Genomic DNA, 11553 nt, shown 5'->3' on the forward strand with positions numbered 1-11553 from the left:
AGCACTAAATAGGAACAACCAAAGGTCTTCTATATAATTTAAAACTAATACCATGATGACTAGACCTTGGTTAGGTGTTCTTATAATGGATGGAAGTATGGTGAACAGCAAGCAAATATTGATTATATGTCAGTTACTGCCTTTTGCCTTTGCACGACTCCTTGTTTTTGGCACATGATACAAAGGCAGAGTACAGTAACTGCCAAACAAGGGTCAAAGGTCAATTTTGAGCTCAAGATTTTTTGCATACAAACATTTCTTCATTATAGCAACTAGTTGTCAAATTTTGGGAGTCCTACCTATAATACTTTTGTCTGGACAAAACAGAAACTTTAAAGTCATTTTTCTCAGTTTCACACTCTAGCGAGTTAAGGTCTTTTGCCTTTGCAGGGCAGTATGGTTAACTGCTCTTCAGATCTCTGCAGGGTAAATCCAGACAGCTAGCTAGACTATCTGTCCAATCTGAGTTTTCTGTTGCACTACTAAAACTACTTTTGAACGTACACATGTTCCACCAAAACAAGTTCCTTCCTGAGGCTATTTTGCAGAGGCACCGTTGCTCCGTTTGGTCCTTAGCGCCGCCCAAGACGCCAATAAACCGGAGCACTTTTTTCTCCCATCCCAGAGTGCTGTTTGGAGTAGCCAGACCCTCCTCTGCAGCGCCGTGAAGGAAGGTCTGGCAATGCGAGACCAGTAACAACATAAGCTTGGCAAGGGGGAACAATGTTCTTGCAAGACTTGACCAAAAGAACGTGAAAAATCAATTTGTGTGAAATAGTGTAGCTGGGGAAATTGTCCTGTGACCTTAGTGCCACCTATGTGCATGGGTTAGGAATCCAGACAACTTGGCTAAAGAAATTTTCCCGCTTCAGTCCCCTTACAGGTTGGATGCGGAATTGTCCATTACATTACATTTGCCAGATTGGGTAGTGGATCTGTAGTTGAACTGGACAATGTAATGTAGGGAGACCGAAGCGGGTAAAGTTCTTTAGTGTTGCTTTAAGGGTTTAAGCAAGTAACAGTGAAAGTAGGGCTGTAACTAAACAATACTTTCATTGTCGATTAACCTGTTAATTATTTTCTTGATTGTTTGGTCTATCAAATTTCAGAAGATTACGTCCTCAAATGTATTGTATGTCGTGTTCTGTCCACAACTTAAAGATATTCAGTTTACTGTCACAGACGAGTGAAGAAACTGAATGAAAAATGACAAACGATTAATTTAATTGTCAACAACTAATCAATTAAGGCCCTCACAACAATTACTTGGCCACTTGCTGATGTTTTTGGCTTTGAAAGCTGATTTTTATTGCTAGCAATGAACACATTATTCCACAATCAGATTATTTGAGTTATGACAACATTTTTAAGGACGTAGATCCTGTCTTAGAGACAATTACTAGATAACTTGGCACATATCCGAAATAAATACTGTTCTCAGAACATATGCTATAAATGTTTGACATTTCCTATTGCTCCACGATAATGAATTATTTGACTAACCTGGAAATGCTAAGAAATTCATATTATTCTAATACAACACTAATTATGACTATTGACTTTCAAATGGTCAGTAGTCATAATAGCTGACTACCTTCCTTCCAGTTCCTTACAATAAATCTTCTTAAAGCCCTGCTGTAACTTCACGAATATTCATGAGGCTTACTTCCACACTGCTGACAGTTAGCATGCCTGTCAGCCAATCACAGAGTCCAGTCTACAATCTGCGTTCTGCTGGAAATCACTTTGACTTCTCTTTTGCAATGGAAATTAGACTGGAGTAGAACTTAAAGTCACCTATCTCCCACAATAAATGCATTCAGGGGGGAAATAGGAGCTATCATCAAATCAGTGTTTGCTTTATCCCTCCAGGGTTTTTTTAAGAGTGTAAAATGTTGATGACAAATCCTGTTTCTTTGTGTGGAGGTAAGAAAGGCTTGCTCTTTGCAATCACACTTCTGCAGTTAGCGGGGGCAAAGAGCCGGGAGGGGCGGTGGGGAAGAGGTGCTTGCCAAAGGATTTACAGTTCAGAAAAAGACTGTCTGCTTCAAAAGCAAAGCAGTGGCATTGTCAGAGAGTAATTTCATTTCATGAATAAGCGCTTGACTGCTTACAGTGACAGCCTAGTCCTCATCCTGTCTGCCCTGGCATCGCTCCCCTTCACCAGCCAATGACAGAATGTCGTTCCTGCTTCCAAAACGCACCGACCAGGAGGATGGGGCTTATGTGCCACAACCCAAATCTGTGCCCCCCTGACGGATGTTCAAAATAAAAATGTGAAAGGAAGAGGACTGTGAGCACTGAGTCGACATCGTCCTCCTCTCAGTGGGAACCATTTTGACATTTGCTCAGGCTGGGAGTACATCCGTGTAGGTTAGTTTTCTCTGGTGAATATCATCACTGATGGGTAACAAATGGCACCCAGCAGAAAAATACACATCAGCCAGGCTCTGCAACAGCAGCTCACATGCAGATACGAAAAAAAAGAAGAAAAAAAAACACTTTGCAAAACAGTCAACACACAAGAACTTTGCTAAATACTTAGCAACCATTTATTCACTGCATACAATAGACACATACTACATGGAGATGGTACCTCAGAGACTCATCAATGGGCCAAGTGTCCACAATGAAGTTGTGGAAATTAGAAGTTTTTTGCAAATTTTTCAGAGGTAAATATTACATTTATTGAACAGCCGTAATTACAAGTTGCTTTCAGATAAGGTATTTTACATAGGATAGATTTGTATTGTCCCGAAGGAAATGAGGAAACAAACGAACAGTGTCTGATTACATACATACATACATACATATGTTGGGTATCGGTAGGCGTACAGATTCAATTATTGGCAAATTATCAAAGATGGTTTATCAATATTAATAAAGTTATGAATATGGGTATTAATAACTTTACCAAATATACAAACAATCAAAACGGGGCACCACCCTGGCAACCAGGGACCAATATTGAACTGTGAAACAGTCTCATTAGGTGGTGTTTATTTTAAAATACAGATTAATTAATTTGATTAATTTATCTGGTATTTTCTAAAGGAACAAAGGGAAGAATGAAGTTTGAGCACTGACCGGTGTTCAACCAGCAATTATTACAACAAATACACAAAATAATCACACAACAACTGCTATTTAAAATATAATGGAATTTATTAATTTCAAAATCAATGGCTGATCAATAATTCTTCGATCAATTAAAACTAATATACCCTTTTTAAACTACAACAAAACAAAGCTAAAACAAACCAGCATGTCTTTGTGAGACAGTGTGAGTGTGTGTGTGTGTCAGAGAGAGAGAGAGAGAGAGAGAGAGAGAGAGAGAGAGAGAGAGAGAGAGAGAGAGAGGAGGGGGGGGGGGGGGTGACGCAACCCGGGGTTGCTCGGTCACGCCCAGATTAGCCGTTAGCTCATTGAAGCTAGGCTATGTGTTAGCTGCACAAAAGCTATTTAGCCTCAACAGGGCGGTGGTGGGCTGTGTTGCAACGCCACGTGACTAAGCTAGTCAGTTAGCTCTCAGACTAACGTGTGGTTGACAAAGAGGGACACACTAAACTACTTCGCTATGTGCTAGCTGTGTAGCTATTCGACATACGTGACTCGCTGTTGGCCAGCTGTTCACTTGGGCATGTGTATGTCCGTACATGTGTGTGTGTGCGTGTGTGCGTGTGTTAGTGATAGAGGAAAGGAAGCCCCTTAGGAAAGGAAAAACACTTTGAAAAAAAATTATCTCACTCAGTACAATAACTAAAACTCCATGAAAGGGGAGTTAGCAGGTAGCAATTACAGTTTTAACAAGCTAGCTGCAATATTCAACACAACATATCAACAATGCACCGTGATCAGAGTACATTCACAGAAATCGATCTGACTCAGCGGTCACAATCATAGATTAATAAATCACACGCGCAACAGTAGCGCTTATCAATCGATCACATTAATGGTAAACAATGGCAACATTATGCCTCCACACATTAATAAAACACACTATTCCTCTGCCCAGAAAACCTTAAGCCTTCTTACTGTGTGTTCAGTCCGTTCGTGTCTGTCCATAGCTTTCCACGCTAAAACAGAACAGGTCTGTGTCGCTCGTCAGCGGCAACGGAGAAACTTGCTGGACCCCAGGGCAGCAGGGAACAAGCCAGAGTCGACTTTGAAGAAACAACGGTGTCCGTGTCCGATTTCCTTCTAGAGAATGTGTTGTTCTCTCTGCAGCGTTGAAACACGTGTGTTTCCAGGATCCCCTTAATTAAATCCACTTTGTTCAGAAATGGAAGTTTTGGGCACAAGAGCTTCAGCAGCGTTAGCCACCAGTGGAAGACGATGGAAAAAGGTGTGTCCGAAGGTTTTATAGGCCCCGACTGCATGCTGTGTTCAGAAGCCGTTAAGCGAATGGGGATCCAGAGATCTCTGAAAAGGTGTGAACTACAAGGCTGTAGTTTTTAGAGTTTTGACCACTTTGGCCACTCCTTCGTGGTCATTCAGCCATTTTGTGGCCTTATCTCCTTTTCTTCATTTAGGAGTTTGGAGCAAGGGATGTGGAATTTACATGTAGGCCGAAACCCTCTGTTTGAAAGACCACATGGTCTCTGAGTCTTTTGTCGCTGAGTGCCGGTTGGCAACATGTGTTCTTTTGTACAAGAAACTATTGGATCACTCTGAATGGACATGCTCATGTTGCATGCAGAGACTTCCACTAACCAACAAAATTGCACACTGCCCGTTGTGCAACACATCATAATAGTTGTCATAATATGTGCAGTAAGGGTAAGCAGCCTTAAAAACATAAAATCCTAATAAAAGAAGAGTAAAAATGTACATGTGTGTTAAATATATATATATATAAATAAAACAAAACATCAGGGAACAGTTTCAATTCAATTCAATTCAATTTTATTTATAGTATCAAATCATAAGAGTTATCTCGAGACACTTTACAGATAGAGTAGGTCTAGACCACACTCTGTAGTTTACGAAGCCCCAACTATTACAGTGGTTGCCTCAAGAGCAAGCATTAGCAGTAGCTATTGCAACAGTGGCAAGGAGAAACTCCCTTTTTTTGTTAGGAAGAAACCTCGGACAGACCCAGACTCTTGGGAGGCGGTGTCTGATGGCACTGGTTGGGGGTGTGGTAAATGGTGGCAATAATAGTCATAATAAAGATAGTGAAACAGTGACCACAATGGTAGTCGTAGTAGTTCATGTCATAGTAGGGCACAGCAGGGCGTTATGGGGTGTAGTGTGGCACAGCAGCCTGGGTAGACGCGGTTGGACGCAGCAGGACGCAGTCGGACACTGCGGGGAATCGCAGAGCGTAGCAGGGTGTAGTAAGTCCATAGCGTCAGCTGCACCCAGGACCCCAGTGTAGGTGCCACCCAATTCCAAGGCGATGTTCTGGGTGAAGAAGAAGCATAGGGACTCCGGGGAGAAAACTCCCCAGAGCTAGGTTAGTAACAGGCATTTCTGGGACGTAACAAGCATTTCTGGGACGGCAGAACTACAAGCAACTGAAACCTGACCCGATGTCCAGAAGCCAGTCAAAACACCTGTGTGAGTGTGCAGAGCCTTTAAAGAAGTTAAGCAACAACAATCTACAATTAATGTCTATGTTGCTACAGAATGTTTGGTCCATGGCTTGGCAATAGTGTTAATTGTTTTGATTTATAGTTAAATTGTACCATTGGACTAACCCTAACCCCTAACCCTATCACACCCACAACCTTTTTTCAAACCCTAACAACCCCCAAACAAAGTGGTGTTGCTTCCTAAACCTAGTTGATTCTTTCTTTGGGTAAAAAACATTGTGTCGGTTTGTCCTGGATGTTACCCTGCCGCTGCACATGAAGTCAGCTGATTTGTGCCACACACAGTTAGGCTTTTTCTTACTCTATATCATTAATTTCCTTTCATATTGCTTCTATTTTCATGCAGTTCTTTTGAGTAAGACAGCTTTCATGGATAGAATTGATCGATATCAAGTGAACTTTATTGTTGATTCTGCAACATGTGCCGGACATACAGAGCAATTGAAAATACGTTTCTCTCCGACCCACGGTGCAATAAGGACAGGTACAACAAGTATTATATAAAAGATATATATACAAATAAAGATAAAAAAGATAAGTAATATGTACAAAACAGTAATGAATTCTAAATAGTGCAAATGTAAGGCAAAATCAAACAGTATAGAAAACTAAAGATGAAGATATTTGAAATGTGCAATATAAAGGAAGAGTTCCTGAGTGTCTTCTTTTATATAAAGTGGCCAGTGCAGATCCTGAAGGGAGGTGGGGGGGGGGGGTTTCAGGGTTCAGAGTTCTTGGGGGCAGAGGGGAGGGAGAGAGGGGAGGGTGTTGAGCTTCCTGACTGCCTGGGGAATTAAGCTGTTTGCCAGTCTGGTGGAACAGGCTCGGATGCTCCGGTACCGTCTCCCAGATGGCAAGAGGCTGTGTGAGGGGTGGCTGAGGTCACCCACAATGCTGGTTGCTTTGCGGATGAGCCGGGTTTGGTAAATGTCCAGGAGTGAGGGGAGTGGGACACCAATGATCCACCCAGCAGCCTTCACTATGCGCTGCAGGGTGTTGTAGGCAGTGCAGCTACCGTACCACACAGTGATGCAGCTGTACAGGATGCTCTCAATGGTGCCCCTATAGAAGGAACACATGATGGGTGGGGGGGCTCTTGCTCTCTTCAGTGTGCGGAGGAAGAAGAGATGCCGCTGGGATTTCTGGGCCAGTGATGCAGTGTTTGCTGTCCAGGAGAGGTCCTCACTGATGTGCATCCCCAGGAATTTAGTGCTGCTCACTCTCTCCACAGCAGCACCGTTGATGGTCAGTGGAGGTTTTGGGGTGGCACCTCTCTGGAAATCAATAACCACTTCCTTGGTCTTGTCAACGTTCAGGAAGAGGTATTTCCGCTGTACCACGTGGCCAGTTGTTGTCGACCTCCTTCCTGTAGTAGGTCTTATCATTGTTGGAGATGAGACCCACCACGGTTGTGTCATCCGCAAACTTCACGATGTGGTTGCTGCTGAAGGATTGAGCGCAGTCATGGGTCAGCAGGGTGAAGAGCAGGGGGCTGAGCACACAATCTTGGGGGGCCCCCGTGCTCAGAATGGTGGTTCTTGAGGTGTTGCTGCCGACCCATACTGCCTGAGGCCTCTCACTAAGAAATTCCAGCAGCCAGTTACATTGTGAAATGCTGTCCCAGCTGGTCCAGTTTGCAGATCAGCTGCTGAGGGATGATGGTGTTGAATGCTGAACTAAAGTCTGACGTATGAGTGTTTGGTATCCAGGTGGGTGAGTGCTGGGTGAAGAGCAGAACTGATTGCATCCTCGGGGGATCTGTTACCTCGGTATGTAAACTGGTAGGGGTCCAGGGTGGGGGGGAGAGTGGATTTTATGTGAGCCATGACTAGCCTTTTCAAAGCACTTCATGATGATGGGGGTCAGTGCAACGGGGCGATAGTCATTGAAAGTGGATGGAGAGGGCTTCTTTGGAAATAATAATCAGTACCTACTGACATGTCTCCTTCAGCCAATTCACTACTTCCCTTAAAGCATAGAAACAATCTGTTGTCTATCAGGATTTACAAAATGCTTCAGCATGCTATTTTTACCTGGTCAACATGATGTGATCATGATATGATAAATGTATGCTCTGTGTAAGAGGCACACTCCCTCATACAGTAGGATACACATAAAAAATGATAAGAACCGTTGATTTCTCAGGCCAGTAAACCGTTTCAGTGTCCATATTCATTGCTTCTCCTGGTGGGTACATAAACTGTTGCTGCAACTGGTTTTCCACACAGGGCTTAGGGGCGTTATCAGTGGGCCCCCCGCTCCCTAAATCATCGCGCCTGATTTTATTCCAGCTAAGGCCAGACCACGGTCCCACCACAGACCAGTCACAGACCTACCACAGAGACACGGAAAATTATAGATGGCTTCATCTGTATCCTTCAGAGGGTTGAAAGCCAGCCCCACGCAGAGCACAGCTAATGGTGCATTCAGGTTGGGCCAACCTGTTCTCACTCCCAACTCGTAAAATACTGACGATTGGTCAGTGGCTCTCAGCATCAGATACTGACGCAAAAATCACCCCTTAGTGTCTGTATGGAACGCACCGGGCAGAGCAGCAGCTCCACCGCGGCGCTGTAAGATGATGTAGTATTAAGAGAGACAACGGTAGAGAGTAGTATAAAAGACCAAAAATCTGCATAGGGAGGCTGGTTGGGGGGGGGTGGTGGATGGGTCAAACAACTCAGGACTTTCACCCAGGAGACCAGGGTTCATGTCCCGTTCTTGTCCCGCGTGTCACTGAAACGTACATTTTGTAACCCCACCCACCATCTTTTCCTAAACCTAACTGTCCCGTTCTTGTGCTGCTGTGTCAGTTAAACGTGCGTCCTGACCCAGAGCGTGAAAAAATGACGCCAAGAGTCCCGACCAAGCATGTCTAAATATGGCGCTAAAGGTGACGTTTTGCGTCAATAACAAGTGTCGCTTTTTGACGCGATGGGAGTGAGAATGTGTTGGTTGGGCATGTCAACTCAAAGTCAAACATTTCCAAAATGATTATCAGGAACTTGCCTTCTAATATGGCAGAAATGGTATAAGTGGTTAACTTGGTTAAGTTTTATAATAGTAAATTTTAAGAATGTTACTTTACCATGATCCAAATAGCTGACAACCAGGACTGATAATTAAGTTGGTTAAACACTTGATTGATGATTGATTTCTTTCTCCCAGAACTATAACTGTTGCATAATCAACATCCAAATAATTCTCACCATGAAAACTGGAAACTGGAAACACTGATGTATTTATAATATGAGCAAACAGAGTTCTACAGCCTTTGTGTCCATGATTAGCCTCGCCATAGTGTGCTGTTGTCCTCACAGTTATTTCTCGCAGACTGTCCCGAGCAGAGGCCAAGTGGTGCGGCGTTGTGATGAAAACAGACATGTTAATGTGCGGATGGGCCCGTGCGAGGGCTGAGTGGGACGCAGTGTAATATGGTTCAGAGCTGGGTCTAACCAGGAGTGACAGTTCCCTGTTTTAAAGAGGCGGGAGGACTGATGCATTATGCATGAGCGACCTGTGTTGCACGAGTCATGCTGCTTCACTTTGCACTGTGTCCTACTATTACTGCTCGACTACACACTACTACAGACACACACCACAACTTTCCCTTAGTCGCTCTGCTGTGCTGCAGGGATGCTAATGTGTACAGAGTTATATATTCATATATAGCTTTGCTATAAATCACTAAGCTTTAAAATGGTCACGTAAAACTCATAACAAAATAATTTTTTACTTATAAAGGCTCGTAAAACTAATGCAGTAGGAGTGAGTAATTAAGTTTCATTGAAATGAATAAAATGGAATGACATAAAAAGAAACAAAGAACTCTTCTCTACTCCACAATGTAAATATCAGAGTGCAATCACTAACGTACATTATATGGGTTGCTTGTTTGGTAAATGTCAAGTTCAAGTTCAAGTTCAATGAACAACCAGAAACAACTCCCTGCTGACTCTTTATTTGGTGGTAAAGTCTGTTATTGTGTTCATTTTTTAATTATTGTTGAGTTCTTTTGAAAAGGTTCTTGGTTTTTGAACATAGACCTGAGACATTAATCCTAAGGTTGAGTACAACTCATTTTCCAACTTTGTTTTGTTCACTTGGGGTAAAAAACAACAACATCCTCTCTCTTCTCTGCTTCTCTTCATAGTCGTCAGATTCATCTACCAACCCTTATAGAACTGGCTCAGGTTTGCCTTGGACCAGCTCTTAGTTATGCTGCTATAGTTTCAGACTGCCGGGGGACTTCCTCTGACACACTGAGCTCCTCTCTCCTCTCTCTTTCCATCTGTGTACATCCATGTCCCAGTAATGCATGTTACTAACTTAGCTCCGGGGAGCTTATTCCCCGGAGTCCTCAGGCGTGCTTGCTGCACAATTTTCCTTGGATTGGGGTGGCACCTGGATCAATGGTTGCAGTTGCCGCCGTGGTCCTGCTCGATGCCCTGCTATGCCCTGAACTGCTACAACTATTATTTCTAGTCATAGTTCCATTATCTTTATTGTTACTTTAATTGCCACTGTTCATCATACCAACTATTATAATTATTATGATGATTGTTGGGTCTTTATAGAGTGTGGTCTAGACCTACTCTATCTGTAAAGTGTCTTGAGATAACTTGTTATGACATGATACTATAAATACAATTGAAATTTAATTGAAGTTGCAAACACAACATGGAATTCTTTTCTCCTTTTAAGTTAAAATGGCAAACACACCCAACAAACACAGAAGCCACATTTGGAGTGATGTTTCAGGACACCTAATATGTCAAAGGTCTAACATTTACTCTTCTTTTAACTCCGGTTTGGTCTCTACCAAAACCTGAGTGAATCCAGGAGTAACCCAAACCACCATCTTTTTCTCTAAATGTAACTGTTGTTGCCACATGACGGCCTAATTTTGTCGGCTAAATTTAAATGCAATGGCTGCTGAAACAACCGTAACCTCACTTTTTCTCGGCTAAATTGAACTGTAAAGTCCGGTAAACTTAACTGTCATGTGAGTGGTCGTCAGAACTCGCCGTAATTTCGTAGGATATCATACGAATTGTTGTGCGTACGTTTTTGTTTATGTTTTTGAGTGATGAGACAACAGGCTTAGTGACCCCTCTTTGACACAAAAACACTCTGGTGAACTTGCCTTCCTTGTGTAGCTGTGTATCAGATTGGTCTTGTGTTTTTTTGAGTTGCCATCAGCTTTTTGGACATTATATATATCTGAGCTCTGACTTACTGAGTGTCACAGGCATTTACTGACATCACAATTCAAATTTGACATGGAGGAAAAGAACAAAACAGTCCTGGTAACCAGCAATATTTTCCACCAATTAAGCGCAGCATGGCTTCTTGTTCCTGGTGGGGCTCTCCACGACGGCAATTCAAAGCTTATTAAATGCGATGCCCTCTCATTCTTCACATCATCTTTCCTGCTGTTACTTAACAACGTCTCATTTCCACCAATACTCTTGTTTAGCAGCCAGGGAGACGCCACTTTGCGTATCAATGGACAAGGTGACAACATGACAGAGTGTCGGTCCTTCAAAATGTGTCTATCGGCAGTTAGGTAATGGGTTATTTTGGGCGTCGAGATGAATCTTCCACATCATTAGGTTGTGTGATGGGGGTTTCTGCAGAGTGGCTAGCAGGGGGGAGACACCGAAGCTGAGATGAGGAATGTGACGAGAGCTCAAGCTGTGACATTTCAGTATAGAGTGCAGAATGGGACCATTGACTAAATACATGAAATACTATCAACAAAGCGTGCAAAAAAATAGCTTTTTATAGGTGAGCTGTTGGCAGTAAGGGTTATTCTGTTACCTATGTAGCAATGGCATTGTAATTGTGTAAGACAGTGTTTTTATCTCCTTGAAGAGAGAGGGAAGAGGGAGCTTGATGGCTCCCTGTGGTTTTAATTAGAGTTTAAGGGGTTTCATTGCTCATCTCTAAGGTC

The 11553-nt window shown here is 42.9% G+C and overlaps 1 protein-coding gene across 2 annotated transcripts in view; it reads right to left on the reverse strand.

Moving 5' to 3' along the window:
• Nucleotides 1–431: 431 nt before the first annotated feature.
• tsnare1 (T-SNARE Domain Containing 1) overlaps nucleotides 432–11553 on the reverse strand; it is a 242440-nt gene continuing 231318 nt past the window's right edge. Inside the window, exon 12 of one of the 2 annotated variants that reach the window (XR_004898681.1) lies at nucleotides 432–462. The gene's annotated coding sequence lies outside the window, so the exon portion shown is untranslated. The remainder of the gene's footprint in view (nucleotides 463–11553) is intronic. The other variant, XR_004898680.1, reaches the window with a different exon arrangement.

Source organism: Sander lucioperca, chromosome 10 (genome assembly GCF_008315115.2).
Source record: "Sander lucioperca isolate FBNREF2018 chromosome 10, SLUC_FBN_1.2, whole genome shotgun sequence".
NCBI lineage: Eukaryota > Metazoa > Chordata > Actinopteri > Perciformes > Percidae > Sander > Sander lucioperca.